This window comes from Mus caroli, unplaced genomic scaffold (assembly GCF_978045245.1).
Source record: "Mus caroli unplaced genomic scaffold, Mus_caroli_1 scaffold_17, whole genome shotgun sequence".
NCBI classification, from domain to species: domain Eukaryota; kingdom Metazoa; phylum Chordata; class Mammalia; order Rodentia; family Muridae; genus Mus; species Mus caroli.
Genome location: NW_028227272.1, coordinates 27,988,006 through 28,004,594, shown reverse-complemented (window position 1 = coordinate 28,004,594; position 16,589 = coordinate 27,988,006). Strand labels below are relative to the sequence as shown.

General features: G+C 49.4%; 1 protein-coding gene across 1 annotated transcript in view; it reads left to right on the top strand.

Moving 5' to 3' along the window:
• The window catches only part of Xxylt1 (xyloside xylosyltransferase 1), a 122,329-nt gene that overhangs the window by 82,627 nt on the left and 23,113 nt on the right, over positions 1 to 16,589 (top strand). The gene's annotated exons all lie outside the window — the stretch shown is intronic.

Sequence of the window (16,589 nt, the reverse complement as noted above, 5' to 3'; positions counted from 1 at the left end):
TACAGGTGTGAGCCACCAGGCCGAGCTGCCTCCCTCCGTAGAATTATAGTCTTGGGAATGGGATACCTGAGAACATCTTTTCTCATGTTAGAACCTCCCCTGCAGTGTCCATGATTTGTCAGGCCTTGGCTTAATCACCTACCACTCACTATGAAGACCTGGTCACTTCTGAAGCAGTCCATTATTTTATTGCTGGACAAGTTCATGGGAATGCATTTCTCTGGGATAAATATGAGAGTCTGCTTGCCTGTGTCTGCTGCTCCTTATCCTCGTGTGTGCTCTGAGGTCACATGGATCATGTCTGCACTCCTCCCTGGGGAGGCTTTCTCCGGGTTGTCCTTTGCCGGGGCTTCCCATAGCCTTTGCCGGGGCTTCCCATAGCCGCTGCTCTGAGTTTATTTCCTGAGCCCTATCCTGGCTTCCTGGAGGCTGACCGGTCAGTTCCAGATTCACAAATGTGTGTACATTCAGAGCAACACTCACCTCCACAAGCCTATGCTTGAGGCCTGCTGGGCAGGGAAGGTCGATCGATCACTCATGGTCCTGATCCACTTGTGCTGGTGCAAGGACTAGCAAGGACTTCAGGATGTCAGAGGCTGTCAGGAGAAAGGGGCGGAGGAAGAAAGCAGTGGGTTGGCAATATCTAAAGAGAGGTTTGGATCTGTTAAGTTTTACCAAGACATGGCTGCCCACCGCACAGCCCGTTTTCCATTCCTCACTTGTATTCTCTTCTCTGCTTGAAAGATAAAATAGAATCAGGTTTCCTGTGGTTCTGTCATTTCTCTGGTCAATGGACTGGCTTGACCATCCCCACAGGACCATAAAGCAAGTCTTGTCACAGTTCCCCAAGCCACCAACCCCACCATGCTGCCCTCTCCCCTCCCCGCTGCCTGTGCAGGACAGATGCCATCTGGGTTTCCTGCCAGATATGAGCAGTGCCTTTTGGTCGCTGTTATTCTAGGAGCCCTGCTCCCCAAAGCTTCCTGACAGCGGAATTCAAGGCCTTGGGACACGTGGTATACCTTCCAGGGGTTTGCTGTTTTCTGTGGCTGCTCTGAGACTACTAAGTGCCTCAGTAGTCATTTAATGTGAATTTTATATTGGAATAGAAATGAAGTAAAACCCTAGATACCTGTGTGTCTAGACCAGTGGTTCTCAGCCTGGGAGTCAGGACCCCTTTGGGGGTCAAACACCTTTCACAGGGATTAGATATCAGATATCCTGCATATCATATATTTACATTATGATTCATAATTGAAGCCAAATTATAGTTGTGAAGTAGCAATAAAATAATGTGATGGTTGGGAGTCACCACAACGTGAGGAGCTGTATTAAAGGGCTGCAGCACTAGGAAGATTGAGAGCACTGGTCTAGACTAATCTCCAGAGGTCTTCAAAATCTCAGGCTTGGGGCACAGAATTTTGGTGTGGCTTTGTTCTCCAGTGGCCTTGAAGCCTGGCCTGCTGGGAGGTTCCGGGAGTTGGGCAGAGGGGAGAGTTCTTAGCTCTTATAGGGGAAGAGCCAGGCTGCCATTTTGGAAGCTGGGTTACTCCCTCTCTTTTCTCAGACTTCTGAGTGGGGAAGTCAGGCAGGGGCTGGAGTCAGACTGCCTGGACTTGAACTCCGGCCTGTCTACTCACCTACTTGCATGGATGGCTTTGACCTGGCCACTTAACCCAAGTATGCTCTGGACATTATCTGTACCAGTGCGTTTCTCATGGGGATGCTGAGCTGAATTAATATTTGTCATGTGTCTACAGGTGTCTTAGTCAGGGTTTCTATTCCTGCACAAAACATCATGACCAACAAGCAAGTTGGGGAGGAAAGGGTTTATTCAGCTTACACTTCCTACATTGCTGTTCATCACCAAAGGAAGTCAGGACTGGAACTCAAGCAGGTCAGGAAGCAGGAGCTGATGCAGAGGCCATGGAGGGATGTTACTGGCTTGCTTCCCCTGGCTCGCTCAGCCTGCTCTCTTATAGAACCCAGGACTACCAGCCCAGGGATGGCACCACCCACAATGGGCCCTCCTCTCTTGATCACTAATTGAAAAAATGCCTTATAGTTGGATCTCATGGAGGCATTTCCTCAACTGAAGCTCCTTTCTCTGTGATAACTCCAGCCTGTGACAAGTTGACACATAAAACCAGCCAGTACAAAAGGAATGCCAGCATGAGTGCTGGGTGGGTACTGGAAAGGTAAGGGTATTGGGCCCAAAGAGCCAGTGCAACTCGGTGACCTGTCTGTAATCAAAAAGGGCCTTTAAAACGGTAGACATTCGCCTGTGGTTACTGTCTGCTGCAGAGTTGCTTAACCGTGAAATGCTTATAATGCTGGAGGTGGGGCAACTGATCTTCATGGTGCAGATGTGTTTTAGAGCCCACTAGGTGCTGCCACTTAAGACATGCTCTCTTCCCTAATGGCGTTGGTCACATTTGCCTACAGCATTTCCAGATCTTTTGATGCCTACAGAATTCTTACAGTAGGGGAAAAAGCCCTCTTCCCTCCCCAGGGCTGGCCAAGCCTTCTTCCTGCAGATGTCAGCTGCTATAACTTGGTGCCATTCAGGAAAATTAATTTTCCTCTTTGTCCTAGCAGCCATCTGCCAGCTCAGCAGGAAGGGCCCAGCTTCCGCTGCCGTCCTCACACTCCTCCTCTGTGAGCTGCCTGGTTTCTACAGGGCCCCAGGGACAGGGCCACCGCCATCTGCATTCCTCGTTACCCCAGGCAGGGCTTTGGGATGACACAGTCTAAAATTATTTTCACACTAGAACTCAAAGGAAGGGTTCAGTTTGCAGAACATAACTGCTTCTGAATTCATTAACGAGAAACCCAGCTTTGACAGGAAGAGGATCGTGCATGTGACCAAATACTGAGAGAAGCAACTTAGGGGAGGAAAGACTTATTTTGGCTCATAGGTTCAGCATGTCACATCAGGGAGGGGTCTAGGGCCAAGTTGGTCTGTGGCTGAGAAGCAGAGAAAGAAGATTCTGGCACTGGTGGGGCCCCAGCCTATGGGATGGCTGTGCCCACATCTGGGACAGGCCTTCTCTACACATCCAGAGGTGTGTATAGCCAATGTCCTAGATGCAGTCCAAGCAGTTTGACAGTCGAAGTTGACATCATGTCCTGGCACCAATCAGACAGTCTGGACAGTCTTCATTTGTGTTCTTCATTGCTAAGATGAGCGTCATGGTTTATTGTGTGTTTCAGGACTGTTTGGCTATGAAATAAACCCACCTGGTGCTCACTACCTGCCTAGAAGTCTGTCTCCATTGCTGTGTCTATTGGTGATTGGCTTTTGGTGATAAGCAGATTGATCTTCACAAGCCTTCAAGTACTATATACCCCTGTGCTGCACCCCCCGTGTGCCTCTAACACCATTGTTGTTGGTAGTGGTGGTATCTAAGGATTTTAGGGCCTCTCCAGGGTGGTATCAGTTCCAAGCCTCTAAGAAAAGGAAGAATGAGAACATGGCATTGCCCTGGCTTTCAGCTCTTACTTATTTTGAGAAGGCTCTCAGCATCGTCCCAGTGAAGGCTGATGCCGTTAGTGCCCCCAAAGCCCTCTGTTCCCTGGTCCTGCCTAGATTAATGGTGAGCAGAACCTACTTTGTAGCAATGACAGCTTGTACTTAATGACTGCATCACACAGGACAGTCACTGTCCCAAGCACTCAGATGGTAGCCCAACTCCATGAGGTCAACAGTGTTCCAGTCCCCATATTACAGCAGTGGGGGACGCAGAGGTACAGAAAGACAGAAATAAGACAGTCATCCACGTGTCTCAACCCATAAATGTGTGTCCAGAAATAAGACATCCATGTGTCTCAACCTGTAAATATGTGTCCAGGGTTGAAACTGGCCTTCTGACCCAGAGCCCTGTTCTCCATCCCTTGCTCTCCTTGTCCCCTCCCCTCTCCCACTGTCCCCTCCCATGTAACAGATTGCATGATTGCCCCCTGAATTCTTGCTCTCTTGTGAGTGAGACCCTCGGCCCTTGCAGAGGCTCTTCTGTGCCTCACCAGTTCCCAGCATCATGCTCTTCGCCCTGCTGGGTGCTGACCCCGCTCTGGACATCTGTCTCTTCATTGCTGCCTCTGTTTGCTGAGAGCCATGGAGGATGGGCAGGAGAGAGAGTGGCCCCGTTTTACAGAATTTGTACAAAGTCATAAATCTAGAAGGAGGGCCACGCATTCATCCAGCACATTTCCTTTCCCCTATGATGGTGGCCTGTTAACGTCTTTTATGGGAAAAGTAGTTTGGGTGTGCTAGGCTCACTAGTGACACTCACACTCACGGGGCAGGGCGGTCTTTTAAAGAGGAGGCACCCACTTCTCACTTGAATGATTGATGTGTGGCTACAGCTGAGGGCAGAGCATGGCAGTGCCGGGAGTCGGGCTTCCTGGGAGATTGTTCTTCTGTGTGGAGCTCACAGGGATGCATTTCCCTGCTGCAGCAGATTTCAAAGCCATTTTTGTGACTGCTGATTTGTGAGTTTTGCTGCAGAAATAGCCATGCTATCAATAGCTAAATGCTATGTATCTGCTCTGCTCAGGACAGCTGGCTGCAAAGGGACAGCTGCTCAAGCTTGTGAGGTGTTAGTGATGGTGTGGAGCCCTTCAGTGTGTGCATCAGCCTTTCAGTGTGCGCACCAGCCCTTCAATGTGTGCACCAGCTCTTCAGTGTGCACACAGCCCTTCAGTGTGTGCACCAGCCCTTCAGTGCGGTGGGTTTTAAATCCTGAAGAGGCACATATGTCTCTACTGCCAAGGCTGTAGATCAATGGAGATGCAAATTAGGTCAGAGGTGCCGGGCTGCTGCTGTGGTAAATGTCACTAAACCCATAGGAAAGACCTTGCACTCAGCCGTAGCTGAACCAGGGAGAGGTGATTAACTAAAATGCAGGTAAGAGTTGGTCAGGAAGAAAGGACATATTGGGTAAAGGAGGCTGTGTGGGATTCTGGGGCTATGAGAGTTTGGGCCAGGGGTCAGATGTGCAGGTCTGAGGCCTGGCTAGAAAAGGCAGGCATGGAGGCCTTTGCAGACTACACAGAGGCATTTGGTTGTTACCCTGCAGCTCCTGGGAGGGTCATCTTTATTATAGAAAGATTGGTGGTGGAAGGATGGAAATTTGTTTGGAAAAGGATAAAGTCGTCAGCCAGCTTAGTGTGTTCTCTCTCAGAGACTCAAACACTATCCAGGCTTTCTCAGCCACTGGCTATCGTCATCCCTGGCAGAGACTTTTCTGGGTCTGCTTCCCTCCATGCTATGACACAATACTTGTCAGGAGCAGTCCAGGGAGGATCAGTATTTTGGCTTACAGTTTCAGAGGGGTTTTACGGTCATTTCAGAGGAGGCAAGATAGCAGAGGTACCGTCTTCTGTGGTGGCAGGAGTGTTAGTAGCAGCTTGTTTATGTTGCGAAGCAGAGAAAACAGGCTGAAACACTGGCAGGTATGACCTACCCTAGTGCCTGACTGCTGCCAGCCAGTCCCTACCTGTGATGGTTCACAGCCTTCAAAATAGTGTCACACACAAGTTGAGGGTCAAATATTCAACCCATGAGCCTACAGAGGGCATAATGGTTCATAATGATATCTGCCCTTTTGTGGCTTGGATCAGAATGGTCCCCATAGATCCGTGGGTTTGAATGCTTGGCCATAGGGAATGGCACTATCAGGAGGTGTGGCCTTGTTGGAGGAAGTGTGTCACTGCAGAGGAAAAGCATAAAGTCTTATGCTCAAGCTAGGCCCAATGTGGCACACAGTCTCCTACTACTGCCTGTGGATCCAGACATAGAACTCTCAGTTCCTTCAGCACCATGTCTGTCTGCACGCTGCCATGCTGATAATGGACTAAACCTCTGAAACTGTAAGCGAGCTCCAATTAAATATTTTCTTTTATAAGAGTTGCTGGCCATGGTGTCTCTTCACAGCAATAAAACCCTAAGATTACCCATTCAGGGTACAGGTACCAGATGAAGGCAACCCATGATTTAGCAAGAGTTCCAATGATGGCATTAGCCTTTGACAAACAGCAGCCCCATCTTTCTGTTCCTGTATCTATGCAGGAGGAGGCAACTTTTCTGCTCTCCCTGTCACTTAGGAGAAGGGTCTGTGTTGTACTTGGTCCTCTCACTCCATGTGCAAACAAAAGTCTGTGGTCTGCACCTATACCTCTCAAAGTGAGTCCAAGGAGCCCCAGTTACAGATCATGCTGTGGGGAGAAAATAGGATTTCCTGATCAAAGAAGCCTGGGAGGCTGGGGCTATGTCCAGTTACCTCCATAGTATACACACGGGCGCTAAAGCCCATGGCTGTCCAAGTCCCTTACTTATGTAAAATGGCATCCCTTTTGCTTATGACTTAGCCACCACCCCCCCCCACACACACACACACACGAAGTCTTCTGAAGGTACTTACAATACTCAGCATGGGAGCAGTGCTCTGTAGCTGTTGTTAGATTGTTCAGAGTAAAGACAAGAATGAACTCCTGCATTCAATACAGTACAGGCTTTTTTCTTCTATTTTTAGTCTATAGTCAAATGATTCTAGATCATTTGAACATGGAAGTCAGTGTGCGTGCATGCATGTGTGTAGATGGTGTGTGTGTGTGTGTGTGTGTGTGTTATTCCCCTCTCGTGATGTGCAGTAAAGACTGTGAAGCTCTTAGGTACACAGTCCTGCCTAGGTTTATTGAATAACTTTTTCTGAGCTGTGGTGGTTTGAAAGAGAGTGTCCCCAGAGGCTTAGACATTTGAACCCTTGGTCCTCAGCTGGTGGCACTGTTTGGTGAGGTGGTGCGGCCTGGCTGGAAGAAGCACGTGCCAGGGGAGTGTTTTGAGAGTTCACAACCTGGTCACATGCCCAGTTTTCTCTCTGCCTGATGCTTGTGGTGGAAGATGTGACTGATCTTCTCACAGCGTCCTGCTTCTGACACTGTGTTCCGTGTTTCCCACAGCTATGACGGACTCTTAATCCATATGGAGCCTTGAACCAAAACACTTTCTTCCACAGTTGCTTTTGGGCATGCGTTTTATCACAGTAACATAAAAGTAGCTAATGCATTGGATTTTTCTTTTTCTTTTCTTTTCTTTCTTTCTTTTTTTTTTTTTTTTTTTTAGACACAGATCACTTCTGTCCCATGACATTTAAGGCTCTAGGACCTGTGGAGTCCAAGGGCCACAGGCTTTTGAGGGACTATCTGATTTGTGTGCTCTTGGTTACATCCAGGCCAGCAACCAGCACCTAGACGCCTTACTCTCCAGCAGTGAGCATGCCAGTGTCCAGAAAGGCAGGCTGTGGGCTTTCTGCTGTGGGTTTCCTGCCATGGGTTCTGGTGTTTTAAGACATGGTTTGCAGCCCTGCCTTGAAATCTAGTATCATGCTTAATTGGTCTCAGAACTATCAGCTCGCCAAGCCACCTGTCACTGGAAACTTGAGCAGTGCTGCAAGTCCATTAATAATTCAGCTGACGAGTGTCTTCAGACACAGACAGCCCTTACGCCTCTGCGCTCACTCATCTTCATCTGCCTCCAGAGGAGTCACAGAGAGCTCTCTGTTACAGCGATGCTAATGATTCCAGCAGTAGTGGTACCTCATGCCCTCCCAGAATCCCCTAAACCTCAGCAGTTGGAAGAGGAATGACTGATATAGACCAGTCCCACTCTAATTGCATTAGCCCCCTTGGAAGGTGGTGGGTTTGGAGGGCTGGTCAGCCAGTGACCTGTTTGTGGTTGAAGAGGCAATGTCTACCTTCAGCTGAGGCAGTCCTGGGGAGTGGGTGCCACTGGCAAGCATCAGGCAGCTTTTGTTCTAGAGAGTAGAGGCTTGTGTACTGAGCAGTGGGGATCTATCCTTTCCTTACCTTTAGCATTGTTCAGCACTCGGGAAGAAGAAAGGCTTTTAAAGTTTGTCTTACATATTAAAGATATCTAAAAATATTGGTGGAATTTGTTCGAGCTGACTGGATCTGGTCCTCAGTCCCATCCAGTAGAATGATGGACTGTCACCTCTACATGAGAACTGTAGACAGCTTCCAGCCCAGCAACCAGCCCAGCTCCTTTTTCATTGGGCGAGAATGAAAAGATAGAGTCAAGGTCTCCCTCCTCCTCCTCCTCCTGTTCCTCCTCCTCCTCCTCTTCTTCTTCTTCCTCCTCCTCCTCCTCTTCTTCTTCTTCTTCCTCCTCCTCCTCCTCCATGGTCTTTTGTAGAGCTAGGGAGATGCTGAGCTCCTTCCTGACTTAGCCCCAGATCCTGCTTCTGACACCGACTGTTCTTATTTCCCCGGTGCCATGATGCCAGGGGAGTGTGTCTGCCCAGGTTAGCATACTCATGAGGCGTCTAGTCAGGTTCCGTACACCCTGTCAGTCGTCAGTAATGTAAGATAAGGACTTCCTCCTCAAGCTTTTCTGGGCAACTTTGCGGTGTTTGGTACTGGCAGTTGCCTCTTCAAATTCTCCAGCTCTTCCCGTGGAATTGAGCGTGGTCTTTAGAGAAGGGTTGTAGAAACCAACCCTCTCATCCTTCTGTAGCCTTCATCCCCATTATGTTACAGAGTGCCAAGCATGGGACAGTCTCCGGCTAGTCACTGATCTGAGATCCGCCATTCTCATACTCCATACATACTAAAATAAATAAACACACACATACAAGAGGCACAGGTGGTCTGAGCTGGGAATGGTGTGGTCTCTAGGCCTTTAGTCCCCCAAAGGAGAGACTCAGAGCTCTGGAAGAATCATTCACAGCCATCAAACTGTGACCCAGCCTCCAGCACCTGCCACAAAGCTGCTCAGACACTTGCCCAGGAGCAGTGGCGGAGCAGGAGCAGGTAGTGTGACTGCAGGTCAGAGAAGTGAGTCCATGGGGCACAGTGAGGGACATGTGCGGGCTGTGCCAGTCACGCTTTGACCTCCACTCTCTCCAGGCACAAGAGCTGCTCGGAGCTGGCCCCATCCTGCCCCTCAGCACCCAGAGCCTCGCTCGACAAGGGGATCTAGAGCATCCTGAAGGGAATGAGCCTAAGGCAGTAGGTATCAAGGGCTTCTTCCATGGGCACTGCTTGTGGAGCCAGGCCCATTAGGAGAAACACTGCTGGGATAGTGGTCGGAGCGCCGCAGATGCCTGTAGCATATGTAACACTGCTAGGTGTCCATGCTCAACACTTCCTATGCACTTGCACTTCTTCACAGCTAGTACAGAATTGATATTAATATTGCCCCATTTTCCTGATGAGAAAATAAAGAAATGGGTTATACATACACCCTCCTAAGACCAGCCCAAGTCCCTGATAAGGTAGAGCCAGGACTCCATGCAGGGCCAAGACTCTGAACCAAGCTTGTCTCAGGCTGGTAGAGGCCCTGAAGCAGCAGAGAGGGCAGATGTTGGGGCTCCCCTCCCCGGGAGTATGGGACTGACCTTTGCTGGTCATGGCTCAGTCCTCCCATGAGCAGATCATTCTGTCCTTGGGGCCTTGATGTTTGCCTTAGAAATCTAAACTTTTCACTTTCTGAAAGAAGAGAGACCGACCATGTGAGTGTTGACTGGAACATGAGCCTAGAGAAGCTGCCAGCGCCCCAGTCCTCCGGCAGGAATCCTGCAGGCGCACGCAGCAGGAACTTCCCACCCTGAGGGTCTGAGAGCCAGGGACAGAGCCTGCTGCCACAGTTGTCCCTAAGCAGCCTGCTGGCCAGCCAATGACCCCTCCTGTCTTTTCTCCTTCAGCTGGGGCCCTTGCCTTGTTGTTGCAACTGCAGAGCAGGCTCCCTAGCTATTGTTCTTGGAAGCTTCCCAGTGCTGTGAGGACCTTTGAGAAAAGAACAAACAGCTAGGAAAACACAGGAGAGTTTAAAAGTGTTTGTGAGTTCTGTGCTGCGTGGAACAAAAGAGGCATTCGCTAGACTCAGCACTGTTCTAGGGTAGTGAGGATGAAGCAGCCCTTTGAGGTCTGCTCATGGGCTCTGCTCCGTGGTGGCTGGAGACGCTGCTTGTGTCCGGTGCCTGGCACCTACCCGGGAGAGGGGGCTGGGAGCTAGCTGCCTTGGATCTCAGTGCCTTTAATCCTCACCCAGTTCCCAGCTCCCTCCTTTCATCTCACTAGAAGGAAGTCAGTGCCATCGTCCAGTCCCGGCTGTTTGATGCCAGCCACCCAGCCACCCGGCTCTCACAGAACACCTCTAATTGCCTGTGTTCAGCAGAAATAATGAGATCATATTTACAGAGAATCCTATGGTTCCACTAGTGATGATGTGGCTCTCCTTGCTGGATAGTTTGTCTCTCTTATTACATAGGTGTTGTCTCTGTTTTATCAAAACAACTGAGACTGCAAGGTGGGAAGTGGCATTGTGGGCCTGCCAGCAGCGCCTTGAAGAAGAGCTACAACTCCTCAGATGGCACTGCAGTGAGGGGACTGAGACTGGACGCCTTATCTCCACACTGTTGTCCTTGTCTAGGAAAGTCTCCACGCCCAGCCTCTAGCCTTCTGAATGGGCAAGTTATACTCAGAGGCTTAAGTCACTGAGGTACCCAACTCCCTTTCCAGCCTCCGGGTGTAGCCCTGAAGGCCTAGGCCAGTCTGTGAAGGTGCTTGCCTGCCCAGTCCTGGCTGCTGGCCTGCAGCGCCTCAGCAGTGGTTGTAAAGGAGCTGCCTTCTGCCTGTCTTCTGGGGGCCAGCACGCTTGCATCAGGCCATTCCTCCTCGAGTCTTTCCTGTGAGTCATGGCTGTGCAGACTCAGTGGTGGTGTGGTGTAGCATGGACCATAAAGCATTACTTCTCCAGGAAGATCTGTGTTGGGGAAGAAAACAGCCTTGGTCCTTGGTGCCAGAGAAGGGTGGGAGGGAGCCCTGGCTGGATGCAGCTGTATCCATCCATGGTCTGTGGCAGCAGTTGGGGGGTAAGGGGGACAGTCAGCTTTCTTCAAAGGATGGGCTTTTCCCTTGAGGTTTCAGACAGGCCTTTAGGACTGTCCTTGCCCCACCCCACACAATCCCACGACTCCTGCACACTTTTGGGGGTGGCATGAGTGTTCCTTGAGGAGTGTGCCTGCATCCTGTCCAAATGGCTATTTCTCTAAGAAGGAGCAGCTGCCCTGGAGGAGGTACCCAGCATCTGCCTGTGGGAAGAATAGTGCTGTTGAGCTAAGATGAGAAAGCCAAGGTAGTAGAATCGCTGTGCCTGTTCGGGGAGACAGGGAGGGAGAGCGAGAGCGCCTTGCAAGCATTCCCTGAAAGTAGGTGCCTGAGGAGAGAGTTCAGCAGTGAGAGAAGGAACTCTCTTGAGGACACAGTTTCCAGAAAATAGATGTGTTATCAGATCAGAGGAAACTCCTCCCCACAGACAGTTTCCAGTGTCACTCTTAGGAGACAGGGGCACAGAGGCTAGAGAGCATCTCCCTGAGTACTGTGGCCCTGGGTGGCCATCCTTATACACTGAAGCCTCTAATTAGTGCTTTCCCCTATGGCCTGTAACAGTGGCTGCCCGTGAGAACTGGGTCCAGCAGAAACCTCAGAGTGGAAGAAGTCAGGAACCCCTGTGTTTGCTGCTTTGCTTCTGCATGCAGATGCTGCTGGCGTAGGGGTACAGTGGTTGCTGTTGGAAGGGAAGTGCTGACTGAGGACATCTGCTCTGTCAGGGCTGTGGCTCTTCCTTCCAGATGCTCATGTGAGAGGAGAGAACATAGGAGGGATGACGCCTCATGTCTAGAATCGGGAGAACCTTGCAGACAGTGGAAGCAGTTGGCAAAGAGCAACTGCCTTCGTGAATGGCATGTGAGGGGCTGGGGAGCAGATGCCTGAGTCTCCCGTTGTCTGGAAGCCCCTTCCCTTCTTCCCATCCACATAACTCATCGTAAGAACTCCAATTATTTACTCGTGTAAAAACCATCTACAGCCAATCGTTTAAAAACACACAACGCACACGTGCAAGCTCCTTTAAAGTAACTCAGCTGGAGTCATATTAATCACTCACTGGCCCTGGGAGTTGCCTTGCTGGCTCATCGATACTTCATGAAACATCTCCGGAGTGAGCAGGCACACCTCATATTTCATTCTTATTTATTCTATAGTAAGGTAGTCTATATTTTATTCAGTCATTCTTATTTCCGTGGGCATTCACTTTGCTTCTGGTTTTTTATTTAATGTATAAGTAATGCCATTATTTATAAATGTGCTTGTGTGTCTTTGTGAATTACTGTTTTTATTTCCCAGGGGTAGATTCCATAGAGTAGGAATATTGAGCTGAAGGGTAGGTAGATTTATAATTTTGATAGGTGTTTCCAGATTGTTCATCCCATAGACCATAATAATTTTCCTTTATATTAGCAGTCTATACAACCACCTCTTTCCTGCCCACTCAAGCTCAGCTGTCATTGTCTGGTTGTGCTGGCCTGATGTGTGGGCAGTAACACCTCATTGCTCTGTAGATTTCCAGCTGCCTGACTCCAGTGGATCTCAGCATCCTTTCCTAAGACGATCTGCTGCTTGAGTTGTTTGTCCACAGATCACCTGCTGTGTCTTTTCTATTTCTTTCCCAGCATTCCACACATTCTAGGCCAGGTGTGTAGTCAAGAATGTGTTGTCAAGATACAGATCTATAGCTTGGGTAGTGACAGATCGGAGGTTCTATGCCGCTCTGTCTAAAGGATCTGTGACATTTGAGCTCATTGAAACTTGTGTCTAGTTCTCATCTTCATTATGGAGCATGCAAAGTTCTTCTGGCATGGTAACTAACACACACATTTCTTGCTTCTGACATGGGCGTGTAACACATAGGCTTTGGGAGATAAATGCATTTCAGGTGCTAGAGAATTAATGATGATTTGGGTCTTCCTAGTCAGCAGTCTGGGTGGGGGAGTAGAGCCTGGGGCAAGAATTGGTTTTGAGTGCCCCATCCAGAGAGCTCATTGCTGAGTGCCCCATCCAGAGTGCTCACTGCTGAGTGCCCCATCCAGAGTGCTCACTGCTGAGTGCACCATCCAGAGTGCTCACTGCTGAGTGCCCCATCCTCTTCTTTTCCTCAGATCCCGGCCAGCACTGTGTGCAGAACAGATGCCCCACATCTGTGAGCCTTATGACATGCAGGATATGAAGAGAACTTGAGTCTGGCGTCAGGAGGTGCAGGAATCTTTTCCCAGCTCTCCAGGCAGAGGCCATCCTTGGGACCTCAGACCCTCCCTCCATCATGGGTGCACAAACATGGCTCTGGTTTTAGGGAGAGCCAGTCTGGCCAGCTGAATTCTTGGGTCTAGCGACAGAAGGTGGCACACTATAAAGCTTCCCTTGAGAGGTTTGGACTGGGTGAGGTTTCAGAATAAGTCGCCACCCTTACAGAACGGAATGCAGAGATGGTTCCCCAGCAGATTTTTATCTCACTCTGTTAATTGACTCTTGGAGTGTTCGTGGAATTTCACTCCCTTGGGCCTGGCTCTCGAGGCCTCATGGCCTGGCGCCGACTCTGCAGTCTGGAGCCAAGTTGGACAAAGGCTCGCTGCTCCTCAGGCTGTGCCCAGTGGTCATGTTACTATCTTTGCTTGTGCTATTCTGGCCGCTAAGGCTCCTTACTGGCTCTTGGCTGCCTTTCACAGCAGCTCAGGATACAGTCAGGGCTGCCTACGAGTGTGCATAGTCATCGTTGTGTCCCTGCCTGCCTTGTCATTGAGTCTTGGGGACATAGTGTAGTCTTCCTTCCAAGGAAACTCTAGGTCTGTAGTTTGTTCAGTAAATGATTAGAAAGTGAAGCAGAAAGCTAAATAAAAAGGTAAGTACGTGTGTGTGGCCAAATCAGTGAGAGAGAGAGAGAGAGAGAGAGAGAGAGAGAGAGAGAGAGAAGCTTCACAAACACAGCATCAGCGCTGGGGGTAAGACATGGGTGCTGGGGCTTCACAGCCTGCCCTTGAATCCGTTCTCCACTGCCATATAACACTGAGGCTTTGACAGGCTGTCTTTGTACTTCAGTTTCCACATCGGTCAGGTAGGAATCAGGATGGTACCCTCTTGTAGAAAAATTGGAAATTAAAATGTGTAAGAACCTCTGAACAAGTCTCAGCACATAGCAAGTGTTAATGTCCCTTAGCAGACCAGCTATTCCAGGAGAAATTACATCGACTTCTTACATACTTGTCAGAAGTGGAGAAAGAAGTGGGGTTGTCAGAGCCCCAGCTGTAAATTCACCTCTGTTTAAATCCTGTGTGTCTAGTCAGACAGAGGTTCTCTTGAGAAGATTCTACCCTTACTATGGCAAGAGAAAATATCAGGAAGTCCCATGGACCAAGAACCAACTTTGGCCAGACCCTGTGTGAGGGCACCTGAGAGCTCTTTCTCAGCAACCCCCAGATGTGTTCCCATCATACAGGAAGCAAGGCTCAAAAGGGACCAGTCCCTTTTCCAGGATGTTAGATCAGACTCCAAAACTTGTGCTCTGCTTAATGGAGCCTAGAGGTGCATGCATGTGTTCATGTGTGTATGTTCCTGGCAAGTGGGTGGGCTTCATGGACTGCCTTTGTCTTGCTCAGGAGTGTGGGTTGATGTGGGCTGATGGTCCAGGAGTCTGGGGCATCCAGTTGACCCAGTGTTCCACGGATCACACAAGGCTTTTGCCAGGCTGTACCTAGATACCATTGAGCCTTGCTGCCATCCTCTGCTCAGTGAGAAATGGTCTTGTCGGCTTTAAGACACAATGGCTCCACCCTCACATTGGCTGAGCTGGTGCTGATTATGGATTAACCTCGGCACCGAGGCATTTGCACAGCACATACGCAGCAACTGAAGTGCAAGATATCAGTTCCGAGGGTATCTCCAGCCAATTCAACAGTTTCTCTGCGTATGCAGCAGGCACGCTCTGTTTGAACAAAAACTACGCAAGTAGGCGGGTAAATAGTAGCCATATTTACACATTTCCCCTCAGGAAGCAGCGTCAGGCCATTTCACTTCTACTTTAAATTGAGTGTATATTTTGGAGAATTCTATTCTGTGGTAACTGAGATAATATAGCTCCACTGCTCTCTGGGGACAGCATGTATTAGCCTTGTCTGTCAGCCTCACCAGCCTGAAGACAGCAGGTTTCTTTTAGAAAAATGTATCATTATGAAGTTGGCAGCCAAAGTGGTGTACGTGTGAGGAGGGAATGATGCAGGAATATCCTGAGTGGCCACTACTACTATGTCTCTTCCCTGAAATCCAGTCTGCATGACAGGTGCACCCCTTCTTAGGAAATGCTGATGTCATCAAACATCTACCCCCAGAGAACTAGACTAGCTGGTGGGATTCATGGAAGCCCAGCCAAAAGTTGGTTAACTCCCAGCCTGTCTCTCCCTCCTTCCATTTCTCTTTCTTCCTCTCTCTCCCTTCCTGGCCCCCTCATCTCCCTGTGGCTTCTATGTTGATGTCCTGCTTCAGACTTTACTGGGGGAGAGAGTCATTGCCCGTGTCCTTAGCTGAGGTGAGCTCAGTAGAGCAGATTGTGATCCAATACAACTGTTGCCCTTATAGAAAGAAGAAATTACAGCAGGCACCCAGAACAGGGGAATGCCACGTGGAAGTGAAGGCAGAAATTGGGGCTTTGCCTCCATCAAATAAAGAAAGGGCCAAGATTGTTAGTTAGCCATCAGACATAGCCAGAGGCCTGGGCAGGATCTCAGGAGGAGCCTGAGCTGTAGGCCAAGGAATTCCTGTTGTTTAAACCATCCAGCAGGTTGCACAGGTCCAGCAGCCCTAGGGAGTGAATACGGATCCCCCTGCTCCCGGCATGGAGAGCATCGGCAGGTGAGAGCGAGCACAGGCCTTTTGAATGGGGCTGCTGTCCAGGAGTATAGACCTACAACATGGTGGCATCTGCTATAGTGCAGAGACAGATTAGGAGAAGAGCCAGCCAGGGTGTTTTCTAATTCTAGATCTGGCCATTTTTAGTTAAGACTTCGCTGCCTGGTCAGTATTTTAGAAATATACTTTGGGGCAGTGGCGAAGAGTGTACTGCAGATGAGGCTCGTCACCATGCTAGGCTTGCTGTGCCACGGCCTTCGTATCACTCAGGAATGCTTTAACAGTTGTTATAGAAAGAAATCCTGGGCTTTGCTTCCCTAGGGTGAAGCACAGCATGTTTCGCGAGTGTGTGTGTGTGCATGCGCGTGCGTGTGTGTCTACTGTAGGTACATACGCAGAGATATTTACCAGGGACAGATGTAGGAAAGAGAGAACTGGAGGAATAGATTGAGTTTCACTTTGAATATGTTTTACAAACAGGAGATATATTTCTTTAAACAAAGAAATATTTTACTAAATTGCAAATGAGGGGGAGAGAGTTAGCAGTTAGTTGGATGTGCTTGAGAAAGGCGCCAGTTGTGCCTAATTCCAAACACTTTGGAATATCTGGTTGTATGGTTGTATATTTTTATACATGTAATTTTTGCATTTCTGGCTACCATCTCTGCAGAACTGTTTTCAGTACGTGATTACATTTAGTGAAGGGAAATGAACTGACAGAAGAGGCCTATGATTGCACTTGTATTTGTGGCTCTCCAGGGCTGCCTCTGTGGGTCTCCAGGATCTCTTGACTGTGGGGTCTGATCTATGGAGTGAGGAGTGAGACTCATCATGGA